Here is an 8,098-nt window from a genome sequence, read left to right on the forward strand (position 1 = left end):
TAATTAATTTAAAAAATGCAGGAGCCTGGACATTCTAGGTTTCCAATGTAAGTGCTCCTTAAATAAAACCAACACAATATCTCACCCTTTGCTTCTCCTACTACTCATTATTTTGATAGTAAAGAATTCTTTAGATAATTCCACCCCCAAATTTATGCAATATGCAGAAGTGTCACAAACTGCATGGAAGATGACCTAGGGGGAAAAAAAGAAATAGAGCAAAGTAAGACCCCAGGCCTGCAAACACTTACACATATGTACTTTACACATGTGAGTAATCCTATTGAAGTCAATAGGTCTGTTAACATGCTGAAAGTTAAGTGCATGAATAAATATTTGAAGGATCAGAGTTATATACTTCAATAGGGTCTACTCACATTAGTAGACTTATAACCATACTTAAGCATCTGCTGGAATAGGACTTTAGGCCCTGATCCCACAATAAACTCTGCATGGGCAGACCTTTGTGCCCCCATAGAGCTGCACTAAACTTAATGGTTTCAATGGAGCTCTGTGTCGGCGTAGTGGTCTGCCCACACAGAATTTATTACATAGGTCAGGGCCTAATATTGTACATTTTTGATAGCAGTTGGCCTACTTGTAATGTTAACAGAGGTGTTTGCAAAGCATATATGTTTATTACCATAAAGAGAGAGTCCAATATATTTGCCACACAAGAAACAAGAAACTTTCAGCAAGATTGATATTATTGTTCATGCCACTGATAAGGGATAGATGCATAAGCATGAAAATCCATGCTACTAATAAAAAAAAGCATGGAGGTTGATTTAATAAAAAACTAAATATTTCATTCAATTATGATGTACAGTCTATGCTTTAAAACATGTTTAAAAGTAATAGCACAGTAGAAACCAGTTAAAAGCATAACCTTCGTGCTCAGAAAATTTACTCTGGGTTTAAGAGGTTTATTCTTATCATAGATACTTGTTGGCACAGCAGAGCTTATGCTATCACTCTCTAAGGGCTATTTATACAGTTTAATGTGTCTAAGTAATACTGGCTTTATGCTGTTACACCCCTATTTTATGATGTCATCCTAGAGTAGTCAGATGAATGAAGATCTACTGCATCTCACTATAATCAAAGAGTTTAGAAGAACACAAAGTCAGGGAATTTTTTAAAAATACAATGCAGTTTATATATAGTATAGAGCAACTTTAATGGCTTTGCAGCTAGACTAATCTGTTGATCATTATTTGTGAGTTGTTTGCTCTGAGGAATTCTGATTTCGCTGTTAGGGTTCAATCTGTTGCAGACTCTCTTCTGAAGCAAGTGATGTAGGAGCGCAGAGGCTAACAGAATCCCAGATGAATGGCCCTAATAGCTTATGGGTACCCTGAGCTGCCACGTGGAAGGATAGGACCAAGTGCCAAGACAGGAATCCCCAAAGAATCAGAAGCAATCTGGACTGAAACATCATGTATAGGGTCAAAGCCTAGAAAGATTGCCCCCCAAAATGGTATCTGCAGTGTCCTAGCTTACTGGGAGCCTCAGGAATTAACATACTAAGAATATGTTTAAACTTCCAACCCCAGGTAGACATATTCTTGGTAGCTTGGCTTGAGCTAGCATGCTAAAAATAGCAGTGTGGATATTTAAGACTCCAGGGGAGACCCAGGCTAGCCACCGAAGCTCAGATCCCAGGGGAGTTTGGGCTTGAGAGATCAGGCTGCCACCCGATCATCAATGTCCACGTGGCTATTTTTAGTGCTTTAACTCAAGCTGAATTAGCATGAGTTTGTCCATCAGCACTGGGAGGCTCACTCCCAGCTGCAGTATAGACATACCCTGAATGGCTTCACCATAACTTGCAAGGAATAAGACTATGGTGACGGGTGCAATTCTCAGCTATGCTGAGATCATGAGTATGACTGAGTAGGGAAGGGAGACAAAAGGTAGCTGTAAATCATATTTCTGATCCTGGGCTGGCTGCGCAACCATGCCAACTCCTACTATAAAACAGAGCAGTTCCTCCAAGCATTCTGCCAGCCACGTCTCAGCAGAATGCATTGTGCTCCAGCCTTGCATTCTTGGCCCCCCATCACAATTCCTCTCCCATCTTGAAACTTTCTGACATGACTGGGAGTTGGGGAGTCAGAAAGGGCTGGCATAAAATCTGCCATGCCAGCTTCACACTAGCCCACAATTCCACCATACTGAGAGAATCCTCATCAGACTCTTCAGGGCTCAGTTAAGATCCCTTTGCACTGATCTAGCAATACAAAGGGACCTTAGCAGGGGCCAAGGATCTGGCCCTAAGATGTAGTATTACAATAACTAGCATTATTAATCAGCACTACACCAAACAAGCAGTTGCACAGCACTAACTAACCCCCACATCCCACAAGTTCTGTTTCAGGTTGCTCTGGGAAACCTGGACGGATTCTTTGGGATGGTCTCTTTCTCTGCTGTTCCAGTATGCTTACCAGTAATGTGAAGATGATATCTCTGGGGCATTGGAGAGGCTACAACAGCAGGACCAAACTACTTTCTACTACAACTAACTCTGGAATAGCACAACAGAGTCTTTTCTCGCTATCAGTGCATGCATGCATGCATGCACACATGCACACACAAAACTTTGGTACAATTTTTATCATGAATATTGATTTTTATTAAGCTATTTCTGCTCCTTATTTGTTTTTCAAAAGTCTACATATATAATATATAAAATGGTTTTGTGTCAGTACTATTGCTCTTCCAAAAACAAAATAAATAAATAAGAGCAGAAAAAATGTAATCCTTCTACCAAATAATAAATATTAAAATAGGCCTGTGATGGGGTCTATCAGGCCTACTCTGTCTCCTGCTGGAGGCATCAGTGACCTGATACTCCCCACCCAAGGAAAATCCATTGAGACGGGGAAACCAACAAGTCAATTCTCCAGAGGCCTAAAAGGTCCAGAAGGAAATAGCGACCAATCAAGAACCATAAGACCAGGTAAGAAGGCTTGCCAGTTTTTTTCTCTAGTCTCAGGTAGAGCTGGGTGTGGTGTTTAGATGTTGCTTGTAATTATTAGAATTGGGAGCACTGGCTGTTGGGAGTCTGAAAGAACAGAAAGGAGGGGGAGGAGTTGAAGAGGCTGAGGGAGAGCTACTGAGGGTGGAGAAGCAACTTGGAAAAGAGGTTTCCACTTTAAAAAATAAAGTCCTGTTGAAGTTTGTTAGTACCTTGCCTGGCTACTACAACATTTTGGTGATGAGGATGGATCTTCTGCCTCCGAACCCACCTGCACCCTTTCTACAAAGCCTTGGTGAGCCTCCAATTGCTTTTACTGTCTGGATCCATATCTTTGAGACTTATCAGCTTGAAATCAGTGCTACAGAGATTTCTAAAGTAAGAAAGCGTGCTCTGCTAATCCACTGCCTTGGAGCAGAAGGGCAGCATATATTTTACACTTTTCCCCTTGCAGACAATAAATATGAGACTGCACTCACTGCATTAAAGAACTTTTTTGTACCAAAAGTGAATGTAGTAGCTAATCACTACAGATTTCACCAACGTGAGCGGAAACCAGGGGAGACTATAATGCAGTATATTGCTTCCCTGAGGAGTCTGATTGCAACTTGTGACTTTGGGAATATGGCAGATGAGATGATTAGAGACCAGCTTATTGAGAAAACAACCATGCTTCGTGTAAGAGAACGTTTACTTCTAGAACCACAATTTACACTAGAAAAAGCAATAACCATTGCTATCGAGATTGAGTCAGCTACAGCTGAAGCCAAAATAATGAGCATGGATACAAGAGGCACAGTCCAGGCTGTGACTCCTTTGCAGAAAAGTTCACTATCGCTGCAGACAAACAATTACAAAAGGACAACTAATGAAAAACCACCAAATCAGCAAATTCAAAATGCAGTAAAAGCATGCTTTCGCTGTGGATCCCCACAACACCTTGCAAGCTACACAGGATGTCCGGCAAAAGTAGCTCAGTGCAATCATTGCAAAAAGATTGGGCATTTTGCTAAAGTATATCACAGCAGCCAGTTCAATCAACAGGTGCATGCAGTCACAATACCATATGTTACTATGCTGAGCATGGACAAAATCACTACTGCACATATTCCAGAACAAATAAAGTGCACGGTAAACGTTTCCACTGTACCCTCAGGCAAATCACACTCTATTCAGCTAATGTTGGACACTGGCTCAGCAGTATCTATACTACCTGATTCCATCTATTTGCATCACTTTAGAAATGTGCCTCTTACTGAACCCAAGCTTCATTTGTTGTGCTGTTTGAAAAACCATATTCCAGTACATGGCTGCCTGCCAGCAATAGTTACTTTTGGTGATTGCTGTGTAACTGCAGAGTTCTACATTGTTCACAAAGGCACTCCTATCCTTGGCAGAGAGTTATTGGCTGCTTTAAATCTCAGGGTAGTTAATGGATGAATTGATCTTCCTCAGCAAAGCACTCTTGTGGTACACACACCAGTTTCATCTGGGACCCAACACCAGGTTGAGGAGAAACTCGGCTGTGCTTATGGGTTTCTGCATAAAGTTAAAATGCGAAATAATGTGATGCCTGTATGATAGAAATTACAGCGCTTACCATTTTCAGGCAGGGAAGCTGTTTCAGAGGAACTTAGAAAACTTGTTCAAGAGGACATTATTGAAGAGATTAACTCCTCGGAATGGGTTTCACCTATAGTAGTGATGCAGAAGAAGGGTGGAGGCATTCGCCTTAGTGTGGACTTAAGGGAGCCAAATAAAGCTATTGTGATTGACAGCCATCCTCTTCCTCACATAGAAGAAATATTTGCAGAACTCCGTGGAGCAAAGATGTTTTCTACTCTGGATCTGCAGAGCGCATACCACCAGGTTATGTTGCATGAAGACAGCAGAGACCTCACAGCATTTATTACACATGAGGGAGTATTCCATTTTAAACATGTTCCATACGGTCTCGCATCAGCCCCAAGTGTCTTCCAAAAAATGATGTAATTGATTTTGAAGAATCAACATGGAGTTCAGTGCTATTTGGATGATATTAGTGTGTTTGGAAATACTTTGGAGGAGCATGACAGTTACCTGTAGTCTGTACTAAATTGCATCAGCAAAGCAGGCCTCAAGCTCAATAGGTCCATATGCAAATTTAGACAAACTGAACTCTCCTTTCTGGGGCATACAATTTCACAGGCTGAACTAAAACCTGATCTGGCTCATATCCTGGCAATTTCAAATGCTCCTCCTCCAACAGATTTGCAAACCTTACGTTCCTTCTTGGGTCTTACCTCCTGGCATGCAAAATTCGTTCCCAATTATGCTTCTGTCATTGAACCATTACAAGAATTACTACGGGGAAGTTCAACCTTAGTGTGGATAATGGATGCACAAGCTAGTTTCGAAACGGTGATAGACTTGATTGTACATAGTCCAGTACTTGCACTATTCAGTCCTGCATTGTCCACAATTGTAACTACAGATGCTTCTGATTATGGACTTGGGGCTGTCCTCACACAACTTCATGAGGACAACACAGAGAGGACTGTTGCATTTGCTTCAAGGACACTAAATAATGCTGAGGGAAAATATTCTACAGTCGAAAAAGAAGCACTTGCTTGTGTCTGGGCTACTGAAAAATGGAGAACTCACCTGTGGGGCCGAACGTTCAAGTTGTGCACAGACCACTGCCCTTTGACAGCGTTGCTCATCACAAAAGGACAGGGAAGAGCAGGATATTGTATTGCTAGATGGTCTGCAAGACTACTCTCTTTCAATTATGAACTGGAATATAAGCCTGGCAACCAAAATGTAGTAGCTGATTGCCCTTCTCGCCTGCCTTTGCCTTCACCAGATGGTCCACCGGAGGATGAGGATGTAGTAGTTGCGCTTATTACAAGCACCCTTACTGCAGTTACAAAGGAACAATTTCAAGCTGCTTGTTCAGCATGTCCAATTCAACAAAAACTATGGGAATTTCTGACATAGATGGCCCAGTAACCCTAAAAACCTTGACCCTCTTTTGCTGCCTTATTTTATAGTTCGGGATGAACTTTCTTTGCTCTATGGCTGTGTGCTACGAGGCACACACCGGCTACTTGTGCCCGAAGAATTACAGTCAAAACTCATATACCTGGCACATGATACCATCAAGGAATTGTCAGAACCAAACAACGACTACGGGATCTGTATTGGTGGCCAGGGATGGACTCTCAAACTGAAGCGCTCATAAAATCCTGTGTCACTTGCCAAATGCATGATAAGACAGCAGTGACATGTACCCCTCCATTACAGCCTGTTTCTCTTCCTGAATCTGCATGGGAAAAAGTGGCAATTGACATTGTAGGACCCTTTGATACTGCTCCAATTGACTGTTGTTATGCCATCACCTTAATAGACTATTTCAGTAAATGGCTTGAGGTAGTGTTTACATCGCAAATCACAAAAAACAGTAATTAAGTTCCTCTCTTCAGTTTTTAGCAGGGAAGGTAACCGCAAAGAACTGGTTTCAGATAATGGTAGTCAATTTACTTCCCTGGAGTTTGAAACTTTTCTAGCAGAGGGGAACATTTTACACAGAAGGTCACCCCTATACTACCCTCAAGCCAATGGGGAAATTGAACGGCTTAACAGAAGTTTGAAAGAGAGTTTGCAAACGGCTAAACTGGAAGGGCGATTGTGGATAACCTTCACTACTGATTTCTTGCAAGCATACTGGGCTGCACGACATGTCACAACGCAACGATCACCCGCAGAGTTACTGCATGGGAATCAGATGAATACTAAACTGAACATTACTGGATTGTTAAAGGCACGACCTGAGGCCCTGACCAAGGATGATGTGAGAAAAACAGTTGAACAGAATCAAGCAAAGTATAAGGCTTTCACAAACAAGCGGCGGGGTGCTAAGGAACCAAAGTTTCAGTGTGGTTCCTTCATTAGAACACGAAAACCTGGAATTTTATGCAAAGGGGACCATAAATTCACAGCTCCTCTTAAAATCATAGAGAAGAAGGGACCTTACACCTATCGACTTTCTGATGGGCGGGTACGGAATGCTTCTTATCTTGTACCTGCTTATGCACCAAGAGGAGATTATACCAACACCCAGTCTGCATTGGATGACTTCACCGTAGTATCAACACAACAAGACATTGCACTGCAACCGGGGCTTGAGAGATGGCCTGTCAGACCCAGACGACCACCTGTCTGGACTAGAGACTATGTTATGTAGTATCTATAGTGTTTTTAGTGTAATATTTCTGTCAACAGTATAGTGCCTTGTTTCCTATTTGTCCTGTGGTTAGAACAACAATGTTTATTGTAATTGGGAGAGTTTCTTAAGAGAGGAGGGAATGTGGTGTTTCGAGGTTGCTTGTAATTATTAGAATTGGGAGCACTGGCGGTTGGGAGTCTGAAAGGACAGGAAACAGGAAGGAGGGGGGAGGAGTTTAAGAGGCTGAGGGAGAGCTACTGAGGGTGCAGCGGCAGCTTGGAAAAGAGATTTCCACTTTAAAAAATAAAGTCCTGTTGAAGTTTGTTAGTACGTTCCCTGGCTACTACAACACTGGATAAGTCTGGGACAGAGGAGGAGCTGCTCAGGAATAACTGAGAACCCAGGAGCAGGTCAGGGCCGTCTCCTAAGTGCTGCAACTAATTGCTAGCATTTGAAGGGGTTTTCCCCCCTTGCAGAAAAGTGCAGACAGCTGAATCCTGAGCTGCTGTTTTGTTACTTAGTTGTGTAGAAACTGATGCCAAGCATATGACACTGTATCCTGCCCGACACAGACAGTCAAACCATGCGGACTAAAGTGGGAGCACCTGCAGTACCACCTGTAGCCCTGAAAGGGGCACTACAGAGTAGCACTGCCTCTCACAACTTGTTTCCAACAGTGGAATTGACTCCCCCTTTTTCCGTAAGGTTGGGGGAGATGTACCGTGGATGAGATCATACAACTCCTAACCCAGCAGCAGCAGCAGATCCAGGCAGAGGCCCAGTAGCTTTTCCTGGAAGGGCAGCAGGATGCTTGGAGAGCCACCCAGCAGGAGCAAGCTGTGCTCTTCAAGCTATGGCAGCAGCAGTTTCAGGCAGTGATGCTTGAGCAGGCCACTCAGAAGTGACTCCAT

This window comes from Lepidochelys olivacea (assembly GCF_965140295.1).
Source record: "Lepidochelys olivacea isolate rLepOli2 genome assembly, chromosome: 11".
NCBI lineage: Eukaryota > Metazoa > Chordata > Testudines > Cheloniidae > Lepidochelys > Lepidochelys olivacea.